Source organism: Neoarius graeffei, chromosome 26 (assembly GCF_027579695.1).
Source record: "Neoarius graeffei isolate fNeoGra1 chromosome 26, fNeoGra1.pri, whole genome shotgun sequence".
NCBI lineage: Eukaryota > Metazoa > Chordata > Actinopteri > Siluriformes > Ariidae > Neoarius > Neoarius graeffei.
In genome coordinates, this window is record NC_083594.1 from 38,849,647 (window position 1) to 38,870,529 (window position 20,883).

Consider the following 20,883-nt stretch of genomic DNA (forward strand, 5'->3'; position numbering starts at 1 on the left):
GAATGGTTGTTTGTCTCTGTGTCAGCCCTGCGATGACCTGGCGACTTGTCCAGGACGTACCCCGCCTCTTGCCCATAGTCAGCTTGCCCACGACCCTGTAGAACAGGATAAGCGGCTACAGATAATGGATGGATGGCCAACTTTATTCCCACCAAATTACTGGGGGTGTTAGTGCATTTTTCTCATCTCATTATCTCTAGCCGCTTTATCCTGTTCTACAGGGTCGCAGGCAAGCTGGAGCCTATCCCAGCTGACTACGGGCGAAAGGCGGGGTACACCCTGGACAAGTCGCCAGGTCATCACAGGGCTGACACATATGCCCCTTTTCCACCAAAGCAGTTCCAGGGCTGGTTCGGGGCCAGTGCTTAGTTTGGAACCGGGTTTTCTGTTTCCACTGACAAAGAACTGGCTCTGGGGCCAGAAAAACTGGTTCCAGGCTAGCACCAACTCTCTGCTGGGCCAGAGGAAAGAACCGCTTACGTCAGCGGGAGGGACAGAGTTGTTAAGACCAACAACAATAACAAGACCGCGAAAGATCGCCATTTTTAAGTGACGAGAAGCAGCAGCTGTACAAACGCGAAGTCATCCATTATTATTATTGTTGTTGCTGCTGCTTCTTCCGTGTTGTTTTTGCTTCGATATTTGCGCCAAGGTTTATGCAAACGTAGCGACGTAATGACGTATACAATGACATAACTGACGTATACAGCGACATAATGACGTGGCTTCCCTTAGCACTGCAAGCGATGGAAAAGCAAACTGGTTCTCAGCTGGCTCGCAAGTTGAACGAGTTGTGAACCAGCACCAGCACTGGCCCCGAACCAGCCCTGGAACTGATTTGGTGGAAAAGAGGCAATAGACACAGACAACCATTCACACTCAAGGTCAATTTAGAGCCACCAATTAGCCTAAAGGCCTCTGCATGCTCTTGCGACAAGGCTTTCGCAGATAGCTTTTTGCAGACAGTTGTAATTTATCGTTGAGCGGGGAGTAATAGGCGTGCGCGATGTTATTCACCGGCACAACGCAAGGGGGTGCGAAGTCGCTAGGAGTAGTTGGTGGGTGTGGTTAGTGGAGTGTTTATCCTCCGGTTACTTATAATGACTAGAACTTTTTTTTTTTATAATGACTAGAACTGGAGTCGTATAGATGTACGTACTTCCTCAATCAACCGCTCTTCGTGCTGCTCCATCTTCGCTCGTGTTTTTAAAAATGGCGGTCGTGAAAACAAACCAAACCGGGAAAGTAGGGAAGCGGAAGTGGGGTACAGCGGATGTAGAGTGGACCAATCAGAGCCCTCTTGTCTGCGACGCTTCTGCGGTGGTCACAATTTTTGGGAGGTGCGCGCAGAGCGTCTGCGAAGGTAGGGGGGCTACGCAGACACTGTCTGCGACGCTATCTGCGAGGACTGGGTTGTCAGCATAAATTGGCCTTAACCTGCATGTCTTTGGAGGAAACCGGAGCACCCGGAGGAAACCCACGCGGACACGAACCCGGACCTTCTTGCTGTGAGGCGACAGCACTAGCCACTCCACCACCGTGCCACCCCAGTGCATTTTTCTAACGCGCTCTAAAGTCTATTACAAACTAAAACCGCCTCTGTAATTCTCCTTTGTTTAACGTGGCGTAAACACGAATGTGTTTATATTTGTGCCACTTTCTGGGTTCCTTTTTTGGTTCGACTTGCCTGTTGCTTTCCTAACTCGAATCTCCGCCACCTTAAAAACTGACTCCAGATCGGTTTTGGCGCGCATTAACAGCCGTTTCATCTGCATACTACTCTGATCCGGAATCAGTTGGGTTTAATAAGCAGGGCCGGATTCCCAAAACTAGTCCCTCCCTCTCTCTCTCTCGGATCCCAGTACTGTCATTCACACAGCTTTCAGTTTAACACTAGGGAAAAAAAAAGGAAAACCGCCTTTCTTTTCCAGACTTTCTGTCCCTTTTGGTCGAGGGAGGTAAAAGACGAAGGCGCTACACAAGGCAAAGCGAATTATTTGCCAGGCAAAACTGTTGAGCTTTCGCCTGCTCTCTACTGCTTACAGTAGACTACATTTCCTCTTTTTTTTCTCCCTTTCAGCTGCTGGATTATCGAAGAAGCAGCGTCTGTTGTAGCTTTCGACTTTATCGCGCTCTTCTCGTGTGTGGGTGTGTGTAGGACGTTTCCGGTTTTATTTCATTATTTATTATTATTATTTTGATTTTTTTTTAATTCGTGAGTAGTAGTGGCGCGAGCTTTGTGCTTGTAAACGCCCAGTTTATTGACCGGTGTAAGGGCTGAAGTTTAGTTTGCAGCGCACGCGCTGAGTTACTGCATTGAAAGCGCGTGTCGCTCGCGCCTCGGAACATTACATAGCTACACTAACACTCGGTTTGTTTTTTGTTTGTTTGTTTGTTTGTTTTTTATACGTTTACTTCTTACAAGAGGTGCTTTTAGAGGAAAGACGACTGCTCGTGTTTTCCTCGTTCCACCACTGTGAGGATAGAGGGAGCACATTACATTACACTTCATTACATTACATTACGCCTCTCGTGCACACTCGAGGGGGAGGAAAAGACTGCGATTTTTGACGGGATTTTATAAAAGTCCGAGCCACTTTCATGCACTGAAAAGAACCGGAGGTGGAGGAGGAAGGTCATTCCTGGGAGTGTCGGCTTTATTCTGCGTTTCCCCCACCAGCAACAAAACAGACACATCGGCTCTAAAAGGTCAGTTGGCTACATTTCGGTTTCTTTGTGTGTGGTTTTTTTTTTTCCGTGTCTTTGTTGGTCTACAGGTGTGAGTGTGCGCGCGTGCGTTGCTGCATCTCATGCGCTGTCTAAGAAGGTTTGTTTGTTTATTTATTTATCTATCTTATTTATTCCTTCGAACGAAACTGTTTTCAAACATTCCGGCCACGTTGTTTTTATGTTTCAAGTCAGCAGCCTTATCCGTGTTTGTTTGTTGAGCTCGGAAGGTGTTTTTGTTTTGTTGTTTTAACGGTTTGTTCTGGTCTTCTCCAGAAGACAGATTGGATGCGGAAGTAGCCCAGCTATGAAGCTTCCATAACCTCTCAGACCTTATTTAAATAATCTCACACGGCGTTTTAATTAATTAATTAATTAATTAATTAATTAATTTTCCTCCCTGTAATGCATTAAAAAGCACTGGGTTGTTATTTCACGCGCACACTTCGCTGCGGCGTCATGCCGACTGCAAAAACGGTGCACGCGACTTGAAGTGTTCTGCGGAGAGTAGCCTGTAATCCCCGCGAGTGCGCGTGCACGCGAAATTACTGTAATTAGCGACCGATGGCTTTAATTAACCAGGCGACTCAGAAGGCCGGGTGTAAAACGCAGGGACGAGCGGGAGGGTTTTTTTTTTTTTTATTTTTTTCCTTTCTCTTCAGGGCTAAAAGGCTCACCTAATTCATCAGTGGTGAGCAGTCGGCTGCGCTGGAGCCGTGTGACGTCATGGCGCAAGTCGGCTGAAGGGGAAACCCTGCGGTTTTCTTCTTCTTCAGGATGGAAGGGTCCTACAGTAGACTGAAACCCAAGCAGGCGCCTCCTTACCCGACACATGGTGCACTCCGCAGCGTGCCCAAGCTTTATTACTCCACACCCGACGCAGTGCACTTGTGCATGAAGTCTTAATGCTTTGGGAATCTCACCAGGATGAGGATCCCAGTTTGGAGTATAAACTCCCTACACATCTTTGATCGTTTGTCCTATTTTGAAGTGGCTCAGAATTGAAGACCTTTTGTCTCTGCAGAGAAACCTTCAAAAAATATCGAAAGGGCAGTCATAAATAAAACACAATCAATATTTGGTGGCTTTCGCAGAAGCACAGGAGCTGCAAGTTTTATTGAGTATCGTACCGAACCAGACGCAGTTCTTCTGGAGATTTTGTCACTCCTTGTTTTTGCAGCAACCTTCATTAAGGTTGACCCTCCCTGAAACGTGATCTCTTGATATGGGTGGTGTAGTGGTTAGCGCTATCGCCTCAGAGCGATAAGGTTCAGGGTTCGTGTTCTGCATGGGGTTTCCCCACAGTTCAGAGACATGCAGGTTAGGTTAATTGGTGGCTCTATGTTGACCGTGAGTGTGAATGGTTGTTTCTCTATTACCCCTTTTCCACCAAATCCGTTCCAGGGCTGGTTCGGGGCTGGTGCTGATTCACAACTCGTTCAACTTGCGAGCCAGCTGAGAACCAGTTTGCTTTTCCATAGCTCGCGGTGCTAAGCGGAGCTACGTCAGTTACGTCGCTGTATACGTCAGTTACGTCGCTGTATATGTCAGTTACGGCGCTACGTTTACTTAAACCTTGGTGCGAATATCAAAGGAAAAACAACACGGAAGAAGCAGCAGCAGCAACAATAATAATAATAATAATGGATGACTTCGCGTTTGTACAGCTGCTGCTTCTCGTCGCTTAAAAATGGTGATCTTTCGTGGTCTTGTTATTGTTGTTGGTCTTAACAACTCCGCCCCCCCGCTGACGTAAGCGGTTCTTTCCTCTGGCCCAGCAGAGAGTTGGTGCTAGCCTGGAACCGGTTTTTCTGGCCCAGAGCCAGTTCTTTGTCAGTGGAAACAGAAAACCCGGTTCCAAACTAAGCACTGGTCCCGAACCAGCCCTGGAACTGCTTTGGTGGAAAAGGGGCATATGTGTCAGCCCTGCGATGACCTGGCGACTTGTCCAGGGTGTACCCCGCCTCTCGCCCATCGTCAGCTGAGATGGGCAAGCTGGAGCCTGTGCGTGACCCTGCATAGGAGGAGCGGTTACGGATAATGGATGGCTGTCTTAAAGGCGAACTGAAGTCATTTTTAAACTTGCTTTATTTCTTAATTAACGTGTTATTCAATTATGGTTTCGGTTTTAGTAATTTTATATCGTGACTCGTATTAGCAACTAATTGCAATTAAATATTATACTTAGCGGCCTATTCGGTTTTTAGCCGTGTTGAATTTAGTTCATTTGGTCCACGGCAGGCGTCACTTATTCGCGCGATCTTCACAAGACTTGTGCGAGACTTCGAAATGTGAAGTGTCAGCCAGGTGTCGGTGCCGCCATTTTGAAAACTATTTTCCAAGCAAAATATTGCACAAAAACGAGTTTAAATGACGATCACTGCCGCGTACTTTCAAACTTTCCCGATTTGCTATCAAAACAAACAAAACTTCCAGCTTGATTACATCAACAATCGAAAGCAGGCGCGCATGTCTTATGACAACGTTGGCAGATGTTGGTCATTTTGATTTCCGCTGTACATTTTACTTCCGTCCTACGATGTCTCGCACAGGTCTCAACGAATCTCATTTACAGCCATTGCTTTGACGCATGGACTGATGTATTACGTTCAGAGACTCCTAACTTGCTATAGCAGTGACAAAATAGCTATCAAAAATGCATTCCTGTATTTAATAAAATGAGAAATAGAATTTTGATAATTAAAAAATTGCCTTCAGTTCCCTTTTAATATGCTGCTTTCTTTCCTGACATACAAACATTTTTTTTTCTGTAACAGCTGGAAATCTAATGTCTGAAAATCTAACATGTTTCTGTAATGATGTGGTGATTAAGTCATAAAATAAAAAAAGAAATCTATTGCAAAGTTTATACTGGGGAAAAATGGGGCGCCTAAGACTTTTGCACAGGGCTGTATCCAGAAAAATATACCAAATATAGTTTTGGCGACGTTCTCATTTGAATTGTTCCTCATGGAGTCATTGCTGTACTAGTTTTAAGATCGTTCAATGAAATACTCTTAAGAATATGGATTACGGCCAAAATTTTTGGGATACCTGACCATCAGACCCAAATGGGGGTCTTCCCCAAATTGTTGCCACAAAGTTGGAAGCACACAATTGACTAGAAAGTCTGTGTATGTTGTAGCATTACAAATCCCCTTCACTAGAACGAAGGGGTCCAGACATGTTGCAGTATATGACAATTGCACAAAGTGGGATCCATGAAGACATGGTTTGCCAAGGTTGGTGTCAAAGATCTGTCGTGGTCTGAACTCATTTTGACCTCTCTTTTTCGCCTTGACCTGAAGCCCACTGAACACCTGTGGGATGAACTGGAATGATGGCTGTGGACCAGGCATCAGTGCTCAACCTCTTGTGATCTTGTGGCTGAATGAGCACATGTTCCCACAGCCACAGTCTAAACTGTAGTGGAACACCTACACAGACGTGTGGAGGCTCTTGTAGCAGTAAAAGGGGAACAAGTCAACATTAATTGTTTTTGAATAGGATGGTAAATAGTCAGTGGTCCACATACTTTTGGCCCTATAGCGTATATGTCCTTTTCCCTGCTTTAATATAGGAGCAGTTATGGTTCAATGGTGTGTGCAGTTTTTTTTTTTTTAAAGCTGTGTCTCTTCTCAGATTATTCACATTTCCGACTATTTATTGGCGGAGAATAAATGGTTAGGGAAAGACGGTGGACTGTGTGAAATTAGGAGGTTATGATATTTTTTGGGGGGTGGGGCGAGACTTAAATGACTAGCGCTCTTTAGTGCTCGGTCAGACTGATGGTGAACATGAGTCTGTCTTTGTAGACCAACCAGCAAGGCTTCTCCATCAGTAGGCGCAGTTACTGTCATTTTACCATGTAGTGTAATATTTAGAATTCGCAAACTACCATTGCCTCCTGGTGATTATCCACACTGATGGTTGACCTTGGCGTGGTCGTTATTTACGGCATAACTCCAAAACACCCGGCATCTCGTCGCCATCTCAGATATCGTGCTTGTTAAATTCAACAGGCTTGGTTGAAGGCAATGGTATGAAATCCTCCACAGCTGAAAAAGGCTCTTGTTAAACTTTTCGCTGTTTTCCATATTTAGCTAGTTCAGCAAGTGACTGTCAAGTTTATTTCAATTCAGCAGGCAGTGTTTGAAGCATCCCAAACACTGTTCGCTTGTGTGAAAATCGGTCAAGCACTTCAAGACATTGCTCTGATTTCCTCTTTCAAAAAGAAATCTGTAAACAGACAGGATCATATCACGGTTCTCACGCCGTTTTATAGGGACTTGAATGCACCATAATACCGTAGACTGTTATAAAATCAAACATCAATAAAAAGATCAACATTTTGAGAAATGCCTTCATAATATTCTAAATAGGGATATGAAAGCAGATCACAGAGAAACAGATATTTGGTTTGAAGCAGTTAAAAAAATGACTAGCTTTAAATGACAGGTAAACTGATCTGATATGAATGTTTCACACGACATGGCAACAGAAGCTTCCAGAGAGTCGGCTTAATTCCTAAGAGGGTGTCCGTATCGGTTATATTATAATATAATGGAGTATATTTAAATAATATTGGCTGGCTTTTTTCGTGGTATATCAGATATATTCCGTTCAGCTAGCATGGTATTGAACGAGTCGAAGATGAGTTCGATATTATGCTAGCTGAATGGAATATATCTGATATACCACGAAAAAGCCAGCCAATATTATTATTATTATTATTATAATAATACATTCAATGGAACAGTTATAGATTTTACAAAAAGTTAAGAACGGAGGTAACTTGCCAATATTGAACGCTGATTCTGATCGAATGTAATTCTATGTTCTGTCAATCCAATGTACAAAGTCAAAGTTCGAACAATAAAAATGGTACAGGTCCAAAAAGCCTGAACAACCCAACTTACATACAAGCTATATCCAGGTTGACTGTTCAAGTTCAGTTACTTTTGGTAGTAGTTAATTGTTACACTGCAGTTGAAAACAAAATGGCTTTGCTGAGTGAAGTCCACGAGTGAAGTCCTCTTGTAAAAGTCTCCGTCACTTTTCCTCACCTCCAAGTAGAACTTTGACAACATTTCCCCTATTGCTCTCTTTTCCAGTTTTTCAATGTCTGTTGGTATGTTTTTCTCTTGTAAATATGCGTGAAGAATATCCAGTGAAGTTTTGGTTGTCTTTCGGGTGTTCAGCGCATCTTTCTCTTTCAAAATTCTCTTTAAATCTTCCTCTTTTAACGAAGCAAACCTCGTGGCCATGTTTGTGTACAAATTGTCAGTCACTTGCTAGCATGGAAGTTTTACATCTCTGATGTCTCTTTTCCAGTTTTTCGATGTCCATTGGTATTTTTTTTTTTTTTCCTCTTGTACATATGCATGAAGAGCATATAATGAAGTTTTGGTAGCCTTTTGGGTGCTTGGCGCATCTTTAGTTTCAATTTTCAGTTTTAGTGTTTAAACCTAGCACTGGATCTTCTCTCTTTCCTGGCCGACAAAGAAATGATTGTGCGCATACGCAGCAGAAAAATGTCATATTGGATGAGTTCCGAAGTGTGGTGTCATGTTGTCTTGGCAACATGCAATATTTATAACAATATTGCATGCTCGTTCTCCATTGGGGAGCGTGGCATAAAACATGGAGGATAAGTGATATGATGATGATAATGCATGCCATCAGTAAACCCACTAGAAGGGAATAAAATACGTTTTTATTCCATGGAAAAAAGTGGCCCGTATATATAATATATATTTTTGGATTATGGAATAGAGGTTTTGAAGATTTCTCTTTCAAACTGCAAATGTTTTCTCACAATCTCATAAGCTTTCAGTGGGGAAATATGTTCAATTAATGCATGTCCAGATTTCTGTGAGTAGGCTTGTCTGGTTTGTGAGCATCCGGCTGAGAGCATTCAGGCCGTGGGTCACGTTACGTTCGCGTTTCATCTTGAAACAAATCTCCAGTAAATGGCATGAGTTGTGTGGTTTGTACGAAAATGAATTCCCTGATTGTTATCATTACAACAGAGTCCTCTTGTGCGAGATCCTGCTTTTATTTGCATGTTTGTTCTTTATTGCAGCCGGGTTTGTTGATAAATTGTACGTAATTTCTGTTATGGTTGTATGAGCGGACATTACATGATATTTTGTGTTTTTGCTTGTTCCAGGTATTAATTGTAATGATTGAGGGCCATAAAAATCTTTCCTTTTGATTAGCTCACAAGTAGCAAATTAACTGAATTCAGTCCAATGCATCACCTAGCCAGTGATTTTTCTAATGCAGAGATGTTATAAGCTAGTTTTAGTTCCTTTTTGCTTTTAATGGCTATTCGTCATAAATTGATTAAAGCAAAAATTGTTATACAGATGCAAAAATGTGCAGATGTTCCTTTTTTCGGGTTAAGGAAATTCTGTGGTACAGGGATGCGACGACCCACTCAAACCTTCCATTACAAAATGGAATTTTACATCATGAAACACACGTGCGTCATTGTAGACATGTGTTGCTAAAATGGGATCTTTTCTGTTTTCAAAGCAGAATAATTGGGAACTTTCATGGCACTCATTGCATGTGCAGGCATGCGTATCTGACTTCCTATGGAAAAAAAAAAATTGCTGTTGCAGCAAAATCACTCCATGCATGCCCAGTCATCTGAGTGATTAATGGAAGGAACCAGAGTGTCAACCTACTCTTTAGGGCTGCAGTTATTGTTAATTTAATGAATCAACTGCCAATTTGATTATTCAGTTAACTGGGGCATGTAACTAAGACACCACAAATAAACAAACCCCAGTATATACAGTACCAGTCAAAAGTTTGGACTCATTCATAGGTTTTTCTGTCTTTTGACTATTTTCTACATTGTAGAACAATACTGAAGACCTCAATAACATATGGAACATATCTGGGATTATATGGTAAACAAAAACATGTTTTATATTTTAGATTCTTCAGCGTAGCCAGCGTTTCCCTTGACGCTTTGCACACTATTGGCATTATCTTAATCAGCTTCATGAGGTAGTCACGTGGAATGCTTTTCAATTAATAGGTGTGCCTCATCAAAAGTTAATCAGTGGATCCTGCCTCCTTAATGCATTTGAGATCAAACACTAAATAGGAAATAATACAAATACAGTAAATAGCCCTGTTCCACAACTGTAGTAAGGCCATTATTAAAAAATGTTCTGTTTCCGGTCCACCGGCCGGGTGAGTGCCGTTTGTGCGGTTGAAATTTTTTTTTTTTAAAATGCCGGGTTTTCGACATTTTTTTTCGGGTTCATAAATCTAAAATCGAACTTGACATTACGCATTCCCAGGGCTTTCCACTAAGGCTCATACTAGCCAGCCATGACAAATAAGTAGCCAGCCGGGGGGGGAGTAAACACAAAATAAACTCCTGTGCATGCAGTTCCCAGGATTAAATGTATTTTCCACAGTCCATTTATTTATTCACTTTACTCAAATACAAAGTAAAATGGCAGTAAATCTTCTTTCTTTTCTTGCGTATTGCATCATGAGGCATTCCTGGCTTGTAAATCTCTTATTTTCAGTGCATGACACATTCACGCAACTGAGCATGCTATGAATTAACAACGACAACGGTCTGCAGTGGTGGCTACACAAACACTCAGCGAACATTTCTCCATTTGTGTATGAAAATACACTCCAACCACTCAGTTTGGTTTTATTTACAACCAGCGGTGTCTTTTGATGCCAGCACGTAATTGAACAAGAGAAGACTGGTTTACCGGAGACAAAATAAGCGTCATCTCTGCTTCTGTTCCCTCCGACACACTACTGCCTCCGCCGAGTGCGCGCGCACTCTGAACTGAATCAGCTCTGCACATGCGCCGTGCGGCACAAAAAAATGGCAGCCACCATGAAGGAAGGAGATCCGGAGTTTTCAGTTTTGCTTAAGTGTGAAACCGCAAAATGGTATTCTAGCGAACAACAAAATAGTAAAGATTCAGAAAAACAAATTATTCAGTGATCATTTTAATAGTGTAATTTCATCCGAACTAGGCCTAACGCTCGATTTAGAACTACAAAAAGTCAGTGTTGGACATTTTAAGTACCTTTTGTAAAAGTTTTGCAAATGTTGCAGTCAGCATTTAAAATGCTAACTTAAAGTTTTTGTACAAGTTTCAGTTGATTAAACGGTCATTTTATTAAATGTCTGCTTTTTGTAATAAAAAAGTACGGAAAGAAAAAGCAAACACAGCATTTGCTCACCCGGTGGACAGGAAACGGATTTTTTTTTTTTTTTTTTAAGGATGGCCTAATCCATATTATGTCAAGAACCACTCGACTAATTAAAGAGAAATGATATCCATCACTACTTTTAGTCACGAAGTGTCTTTTAATTAAATAAAAATAAAGAAAAAACATTGAATTAGTAGGCATGTCCAAACACTTAACCGGTACTGTATGTTTTTCCTGAGAGTGAGTCACTAATACTAAAATGAATAACCTACTTCGTATCAGCAGTAAGCTCTGTTTGTGCATCTCCAGTTTAAAGGAACAGTCCACCGTATTTCCATAATGAAATATGCTCTTGCCTGAATTGAGACGAGCTGCTCCGTACCTATCCGAGCTTTGCGCGACCTCCCAGTTAGTCAGACGCAGTCCGACGCGCTGTCACTCCTGTTAGCAATGTAGCTAGGCTCAGTATGGCCAATGGTATTTTTTGGGGCTGTAGTTAGATGTGACCAAACTCTTCCGCGTTTTTCCTGTTTACATAGGTTTATATGACCAGTGATATGAAACAAGTTCAGTTAAAAAAATTGAAACGTAGCGATTTTCTATGCTATGGAATAGGGGTCGACCGATAATCGGCCTGGCCGATATATCGGGCCGATATTCTGCATTTTTAGGGTTATCGGTATCGGCCATAATTTCCACCGATATGCCGATAACATGCCTTTTTGCAGCCATTTCGTTCCTAACGCGACTGTCATTGCACGTCCTTTCCTGCACTCGCCTCTCTGAGTTCAAGAACACGGTCCCGCCCACCACAACATCTGATTTGTTTGGCACAAGAGATATAGCCAATCGACACACGCAGCTAAACACTCTGAACTGTTTCAAGGCGCCCGTATCAAGGTAAGGACACGCTGCTTTTGCCGCAATAAGTCACAAACACGCAAGTTGCAAAAGCGCAACATCATTATATGTTTACATTCTTCATCTACTACTCGGTAAAATTGTCCATTTGCATCTGTGTAGCCAGGCAAACTTAGCTTACGGAAGGAAGCACTTGAATTAGCCTACAACCAACTAGTCTCGCTGAAACAGCATAATGTAGGCTGCAGTCATTTTTAAATCCCCGTCTGGAAACGTTGTGAATGTGTCAGTAATTCTACTCGAACAGTAGAATGACAGCCATACAGAGAGGCGCTCAAGGCAACTTTATAAAGCGCTGCTTGAACATTTAAACACGCCAGGTGTGACTAATATTTATAATTCTTGCGCAAGTGATTCTCCTCGCTAGCGCTTGTGATTCGGAAAGCGATATACTCTTAAAGGAGCAGCCGCTCCTAATAGGGAGTGATAGCCGACTTTACTGTATGTTTGCTTTTACCTTTTAAAAAATGCTGCAGGCAGCTCCCTACACTTGGTTTATTATTTAAAAACTACTTGAAGTTGGTAAGTCTTACTTAGTTCTTAGTGTAAAAGAATCCAGAGTGTATTTTCATTTATTTTCCACTGAAAATGGTGAGCTGTAATATAGTAGGGAGTGATTTTATTTTTTTATTGGTGAATATTTATTTTATTATTATTTTATTTCTCATTTTATTCTAACTAATGTTTGACTTTATTGTACAAATGCTGCCGGCATCTCCCTGCACAAAATTTCATGTTCAATTTTACAATTAAACATACATTTCATGGATATGAAGGTCTGTGTCAGTGTGTGCTATGTTTAATTTCATGTGAATTATAATGTTTACATTTATCGGTTGCACATATCGGTTATCGGCATCCCAATTCCATAATAATCGGTATCGGCCCTGAAAAAAACACATCGGTCGATCCCTACTATGGAAAGTCCGCACTATAATGGCAGGCGTACTAACACCTTCTGCGCGCTTCGGCAGCGCATTGATACGGAGCTCAGATATCAATGCGCTGCCGAAGCGCGCAGAAGGTGTTAGTACGCCTGTCATTATAGTGCGGACTTTCCATAGCATAGAAAATCGCTACGTTTCAATTTTTTTAAATGAACTTTTTTCATATCACTGGTCATATAAACCTATGTAAACAGGAAAAACGCGGAAGAGTTTGGTCACATCTAACTACAGCCCCCAAAAATACCGTTGGCCATACTGAGCCTAGCTACACTGCTAACAGGAGTGACAGCGCGTCGGACTGCGTCTGACTAACTGGGAGGTCGTGCAAAGCTCGGATAGGTACGGAGCAGCTCGTCTCAATTCAGGTAAGAGCATATTTCATTATGGAAATACGGTGGACTGTTCCTTTAAAGCTATACCGCCTTTCAGATTTTTCAAGTGTAGGTCATAAAAAGAATTTTCCCTGACACTTGGTTATTTTTGTTTAGTGGACCGAAAGCTGCTGAAATCGAATTTAGGGCCCTGTGGCCCTAAATTCTCCGCTGTTTTTTTTTTTTTTTCCCTGCTTCACCATGACCCAATACAAGATACTATGTCATGCATCATGTGGTGGGCTTCCCCATTTGCACAAGGCATTGTGGGATACAAATTTGAAACAGGAGAGGAAAAATGGAGGATGCGAATGAAACGTGAACGACCAACTACAGTAACGGAAAGCGAGAAGAAAAGACATTATGTTGCTCAGGAAAGGAAACGCAGGACCAAACTAATAAATATCAGCGGTCAGCGAGCACCTCGGTGTGATCAGCTGTTCGTTTAGCGATAGAACGATGTAACTCGGTGGTATTGTAGATGGCAGTAATGCGACATTGGATGGCAGCTGCCGTAAAACCCAAAAGATGAAGAAAAAGGTGGTAAATCTGCGCATGCGCACATGGACTTCCTCTGTCTGTTTGACTGCATGAAACAAGTGATTTTCATGCACGGTATTTGCGAAGGAATCCCCTCAAATGAAATAACTTCCCAGCCACAGAATGGCCTGTTTTTTTTTTTTTTTTTTTTTTTTTTTTTTTTTAAAGATATTACAGAAATAAGCATATCACAATGACCAAATTTCAGAGGGAACTAAATTTCACAGATTTTATGAAATCGAAAGGCCGACTAGTTTTAAGTAGTGGACACAAAAAGGTAGTTCTTTATAATGTTAGCTAGTTGGTTTTCAAGTACATTACCTAGCTACATTACTTGGATTAATTTAGGATTACAGCAGAAAAGAGGTTTTATTCCACTTTCGAAAAGTGTCAGTGCCTGATTATTAACAAACTACACGTTTAATTTTAGCCATCTGCTATCAAGCTTGAACTTGAGGTGACAAAATTGGTTCCTTTGTTACAGCTTCAGACTGCTGCTATCTAGTGAGCATGCTTGCACTTAGATTTACATATGAGAACGTTGAGTAAATAGGAGAGCGCTTGCGAGTAAGTAAATAAGAGCATGCTAACTAGTTAGCAAACGTCACGTTCCCAGTGACTGATAGTGGCAAACTGTGCATATTCAGTTTTACTCATGTGGTTTCCAGCATAAGATTTACACCAGGCACATTCTGAATATTAAGGGTCCAGGCTGCTGCTAGCTAGTTAGCATGCTGTCGGTTGGATTTGCTGATGAGGTCTTTGAGGGAAAGAAAGAGACTCGGAAGTAAGTAGTCTAAATTAAGGTGAGTAAATGAGGGCATGCTAGCTGGCTAACAGCAGTCTGATAAGACAAGAAATATTCAGCATGTGTGCAGTCTTAAGGCTAATGGAGAGAGCTAGAACTGAAAATTATTGCATAGCCTGCATGAAATGATTCACCAGATTCATCTTATCTCATCTCATGATCTCTAGCCGCTTTATCCTGTCCTACAGGGTTGCAGGCAAGCTGGAGCCTATCCCAGCTGACTACGGGCGAAAGGCGGGGTACACCCTGGACAAGTCGCCAGGTCATCACAGGGCTGACATATAGACACAGACAACCATTCACACTCACATTCACACTCACATTCACACCTACGGTCAATTTAGAGTCACCAGTTAACCTAACCTGCATGTCTTTGGACTGTGGGGGAAACCGGAGCACCCGGAGGAAACCCACGCGGACAACATGCAAACTCCACACAGAAAGGCCCTCGCCGGCCACGGGGCTTGAACCCGGACCTTCTTGATGCGAGGTGACAGCGCTAACCACTACACCACCGTGCCACCTCTTCCATGATCATTTTGAAAAAAAAAATTAGATGAAGAAAATTTTATTACCAGAAAAATGCAATGTTTATTTTTCTATTCTTTATCAACTTGCATATTCCTTTTGTTAAATTAAAGCGAGACGGCCTTTCGATTTCTTAAAATCAGTGAAATTTAGTTCTAGCTGAAATTTGGTCATTGTGATATGTTCTGTAATATCTCACAAAATATCAGGCCATTCTGTGGCTGGGAAGTTCTTTAATTTGAGGGGATTTCCTAGCAAATAATGTGCATGAAGTCACTCGCTTCGTGCAGTCAAGCAGACAGAGGAAGTCCGTGTGCGCATGCGCAGGTTTACCTTTGACCGTACACTGACAGTTACATCATTCTGTCGCTAAACGAACAGCTGATCACACCAAAGTGCTCTCTGACCACCGATATTTATTAGTTTGGTCCTGTCTTTTCTTCTCGCTTCCTGTTACTGTAGTCAGTCTTTCACGTTTCATTTGCACACTCACGTCGTCCATTTTTCTCTCCTGTTTTAAATTTGTGTCCCACAATGCCTTGCGCGAACGGGGAAAGCCCAACATGTGATGCATGACGGAGTATCTTGAATTGGGTCATGGCGAAGCAGGCAAAAATAGTGTCCCTAAATTGATTAATTGTTCTATTAAAAAAAAAACCCTAATAAAATCGGATGTCTGTGATTCGAATTCAGTAGCTTTCGGTCCACTAAACAAAAATAATTGTGTGTCGGGGAAAATTCTTTTTATGACCTACACTTGAAAAATCTGAAAGGTAGTCTACCTTAAAAAAATTTCATTTTCTTAATAACCAACAGTAATTATTTACTCACATTTGTAAAGGTTGGAGTCAAATATAATAGCATGTTAATTCAAATATTCCTTTTATTAAAAATGAAAAAGTTAATAACAAATAGGATTTTTCTTAAAACATTTACGAGAATTTGCACTACCTCTATTTGCTTCTTTTCTTTCGCGTTCGTCAGTCTGTAAAAACAGAGTTCCGCTTTCTTGTTAAATCTGTTTTGTACAGTCAATTGGCACCACATCTGTTTCCCATTTAGATCTGTTTTTTGTGTGTGTTTTAGAGCATTAGAGCTGTGTTACTTCCACATAATGTGAAGTTGCATATATTCCCGCTATCGTATGTTATTACTGTCTGTTTAAATAATGCAGTTACAGCTAGGAAAAACTAAGATTATTCAGGCTGCATCATAAATTCAAATCGTCATAAATTTATATTGTGATTTGTCGTCGCACGATATATCATTCCATATCCATTGCACGCAGTTTTTAAATCATTTGTAAATTTCTCACGTTTTCATGTGGTTTTTCTGAGTGTCGTGACTTTGTTCTTTGTTCTCAGGGGGCTGTTGACAGGTAACTGGTTAGGGAGCTTGGGGCTTGAATTTGTGATGTGCTTGTATTGATTATTCTCAGCACATCAGCCACAGGCACATGGTAGTGATTATTGAGGGTGTGGTAGTATGACTAACAGAAGAGTGTTTCTGGGTGGTGGTGGTTGTTTTTTTTTTTTTTTTTAAACACCTCAGCATCACTTTGAATATGTCAGGTTGATGGTAGGTGTATTCATATAATGTGAACTATATGGCAAGGATTACCTCCTACATTATTGAGGAAAAAAGCAACCATATATTCTTGTCATACTGTAAACAGATGTAAATATCAGATTTCAGTATTCACATGGCCTCCTTGGTTTTCTGAAGCATTGTTTTTCATGTGGTGTTATGGAAATCTAAAGTTTTGATTAATGTCAGTGCTTGAGTCTGTTTATGATTTGAATTTAAATTTGGATGATGTTTGTTTATAAAAGAAAAGGACTATGAAACATGGTTTGACTACTACATCATCAGCATTGCCATAAATATCAGCCAAACCTAATGTAAAAGTGGTGATTTCTAGCAATCTTCTGATATGGCTCCCATTATTTCACATCATTAGTTTCTAGGAATGGAATGAGATTAATGAAGCGTGTCATTAAAGGGAAAATCATCAACGTGTGAACTACAATCTGCAATAGATTTAAAAAAAAAAAAAAGTTCTGAGTGTTTAATTCAGATGCCTTTCATGTACATGTTGGCCTCTTTTCACTTTGCCATTCGGTTTCCCATGTTACCCACAAAGCCACCCAAAATAAGGTTCCAAAGCGTCAGTGTTCATGCTAATAACGCCAACAACACCGTCATGCCTGTAGTCTCCTAGATCACTACCAAAACAACCATAATCCCTTTTGTTTGAGATTAAAGGGAGACCTAAGGGATGCGTTAAAAAAAACTTGGCGCAAATTAAACTCCATTGTAATTGCTAACTTTTCTCACAGGAATAGTAAAAATACATCAACTGATAAACTGGCACCAGAATCACCAAAGAAATTATTTAACAGTTATTCCACGAAATCGAGTCGTACATGAGCTGATAGCTGACAAGGTGCATACCACCGAGTTGGCTATAAGCCATGTGTGACTAGATTTGAGTGGAATAACCTGTTTGTTTTTTGTTTTGTTTTTTTATAGTAACAGTCACCGGAGTTTGAGAAACGGAGCATTTTAATTTTTTTGCAAATTTGATAAATTAAAACCTCTTTATACGAAACGTCGGACAAAATAATTTCCGCTCAGAATGTAAATGACTGTAGCAATTTGTGAAATTATCTCATCTCATTATCTCTAGCTGCTTTATCCTGTTCTACAGGGTCGCAGGCAAGCTGGAGCCTATCCCAGCTGACTACGGGCGAAAGGCAGGGTATACCCTGGACAAGTCGCCAGGTCATCACAGGGCTGATACATATGGGCCTTTTCCACTACCCTTTTTCAGCTCACTTCAGCCCAACACGGCTCGCGTTTCGACTACCTCAGAGCAACACGACTGAGCTCACTTCAGCCTTACTCAGCACCCAAAACTTGCACGGTTTTGGAGTGGGGCTGAAGCGAGCCCAACCGAGCTGAGTGGGGGTAGGGACGTGAGGAGACACTCCCCTGTGCACTGATTGGTGAGGAGGAGTGTCCTCACATGCCCACACACGCCCCGCGAGCACGCTGGGATCTGTAAACACCGTAAACCCGGAAGAAGAAGAATTACAAAGCCTTATGCGCCTCGCCTCATCTATACGCTCTTGCCAGTATCTGTTGGCGTTGTCGGTGACAACAAGCCACAGCACCAAGACCAGCAACACTAACGACTCCATGTCCTCCATGTTTATTGTTTACTATCTGGGTCGTGAGACTACCGCTTAAAAGGTCACTGATGTCACCGTTTGTGCTGCCTAACGACATCACGTGACGTCCACCCACTTTCGCTAACTCCACCCAATGTTTCCACCCACTTCCAGCCAGCACGGTTCCGCGCAGTTGTAGTCGAAATGCAACTCCAACAGCCCCGCTCAGCTCGACTCAGCCCAACTCAACACTGCACGGCTCAGCCCAACTCAGCCGCGTTGGTAGTGGAAAAGCCCCAATAGACACAGACAACCATTCACACTCACACCTACGGTCAATTTAGAGTCACCAGTTAACCTAACCTGCATGTCTTTGGACTGTGGGGGAAACCGGAGCACCCGGAGGAAACCCACGCGGACACGGGGAGAACATGCAAACTCCACACAGAAAGGCCCTCGCCGGCCACGGGGCTCGAACCCGGGCCTTCTTGCTGTGAGGCGACAGCGCTAACCACTACACCACAGTGCCGCCTGTGAAATTATATATATTATTTTTGGGGGTTTTGTTTTCGAGTAGAGTTTTTATTTCGTCCTCGGTTGGTTCAGCAACACACTCCGCCATTTTGTTTTTCTCTACTTGCGGTCTATAAGCTGATAGCCTAGTAGGAGAGTAGCCAATCAGAGCGCACGATTGCTCATATCCAGTGAATGTGGATGGACTAATATTGTATATTTTCTGGTATTCAGGACGATTTCCTTTAATTACACTTAATGGGCCCATTCTCATTAAAAAGTAATGTTTATATCAAAACTAATGCCTTGGTCATGCTTTCAATATTTGATAGTTCCGCAGTTAAACATTTTTTGGTTTGAGATATTCAGCTAATGGATTAAACTAGGTCTGCAGCTTCTGTTAAACCAAAAAGCCTCTTCCAGGATGCATGTGCATGAGTGCTGTACACTTGACATAATCCTGTGTGCGCGGACAGGGCGCGTGTATAAGGCGTAACCAAGAAATTTTCATTCCTAGTGCGAACTCCACTCAAGCCGAGCACTACAATTTGTTGTCGAACATATTAAGCTGCGTTCACTCGAGTCGCAACTGTTCCCTCTAATTAAGCGAGAGTGCTGTCTTGTGCTCCCTCCCCACTCAAAGTAAATGGAGTCTGGGAATTAGGAGGCTTGAGCCCTGAGAACACGGCTCTGGGCTGCGCCCACAATCCATAAATGGTTCTGCATCGCACACAGAATGTAACCAGATGCACTTCTGAGACTGCGCTGAACTGAGAATTGAAGATTTTGTGTATTTGCGAATGCATGTTGCATAAGAAGAAATGCAAATTTGACTTGTAATAGCTGCATGCAAATTCTTGGTTTTCCTGTTGTCGAGACCATTTTGTTGTCGTTTCCAAAACGGCATATTTCTTGTAGAAAATTCTGGGAAAAATGTCATCCCTTCCACTTAATGTCCCATAGTCTTCCACATCACAGTCTCAAGAGCCGCTTTCCCACACGCGCGTGTTGCCTCTCCAGTAGGTGTGTTGCGTGTGTTTCATCACCTCCGTCCTTTTGTAGCCTCTAGTTTGCTGTTAGTGTGACTATTAACACGTTTGGAAGAAGACAACAGTTGTTCCCAAGTCAAGAATGACTGTGTAATGATTAATGGGTTCGTTTGATCCTCAACCCGCTCTCCTGTCTTTTATCTAATAAAGCAGTGCGTGAGCTTATGCTAATAAGCTCTGCAAAGAGTCCAGAGAGTGCAACAAGCTGAGGGCTACACCTGGAGATTATCTCAATGTACAAAAATGCATTTTTAAATAGAGGCAGAAATTGCACGTTTTTTGTTTTGTAACACACGGTGCATTTTCACCATGTGTGATGAAAAGGTCGTTTGGAGGATTTTGCCCACAGAGATGATGACGGAGGCCTGCCTGTGACAGATGCTTCTACTCCTTGGGCCGCATTATTATTATTCACGCGTTCCTGACGCAGCAAGCTTTGACACTCGTCGTTCTTGCTTGTGCACGGGACAAACAGACCACGTTCTCCTACTTTTTCCATCTCTTGTATTAGGCTGTAATCATCGCTCAGAGTGAACGCACATTTTCTTTTGACTATCAGCAGTAGTTTGCTGTAATAGCCCGACCTAAACACTGCCTCAGCTCCAAACCACATTTCTATAGAAACTGACCCAGAATTCGCAAAAGGAATATGCTTTTTATTATTATTATTATTATTATTATTATTATTATATCCCCTCTCCAGGGGGGTGTTTATACTGGTTTACCTCTGTCTGTCTGTCTGAAACACCCTTTTTCTCAGCCGTGTATACCGTGTGTACCATTTTCAGGTCTGTCGCACATCGACTTCCTGTTTACCAACTGAATGGATTTACAAAACATATAGCATGGATTTGCAAAAATTTCCTAACACTTTTTTCTCAGCAACTATAAATCACAACTGCTTGATATTTGGTACCAAGCTTCGGCTTAGGGTTCCATACTATGTATGCCGTTTTCAGGTCTGTCGCACATCGACTTCCTGTCTACCGACTGAATGTGTTGACGAAACAACATAGCGTGGATTTACAAATTTTTTTGGAACACTTTTCTCAGCAACTACAAACCACAACTGCTTGATATTTGGTACCGAGCTTTGGC

At 42.0% G+C, this 20,883-nt stretch overlaps 1 protein-coding gene across 3 annotated transcripts in view; it reads left to right on the forward strand.

Moving 5' to 3' along the window:
• The first annotated feature begins 1,891 nt into the window (after positions 1-1,891).
• atp2b4 (ATPase plasma membrane Ca2+ transporting 4) overlaps positions 1,892-20,883 on the forward strand; it is a 289,912-nt gene continuing 270,920 nt past the window's right edge. For all 3 annotated transcript variants that reach the window (XM_060910085.1, XM_060910082.1, XM_060910090.1), the window contains exon 1: positions 1,892-2,709. The gene's annotated coding sequence lies outside the window, so the exon portion shown is untranslated. The remainder of the gene's footprint in view (positions 2,710-20,883) is intronic.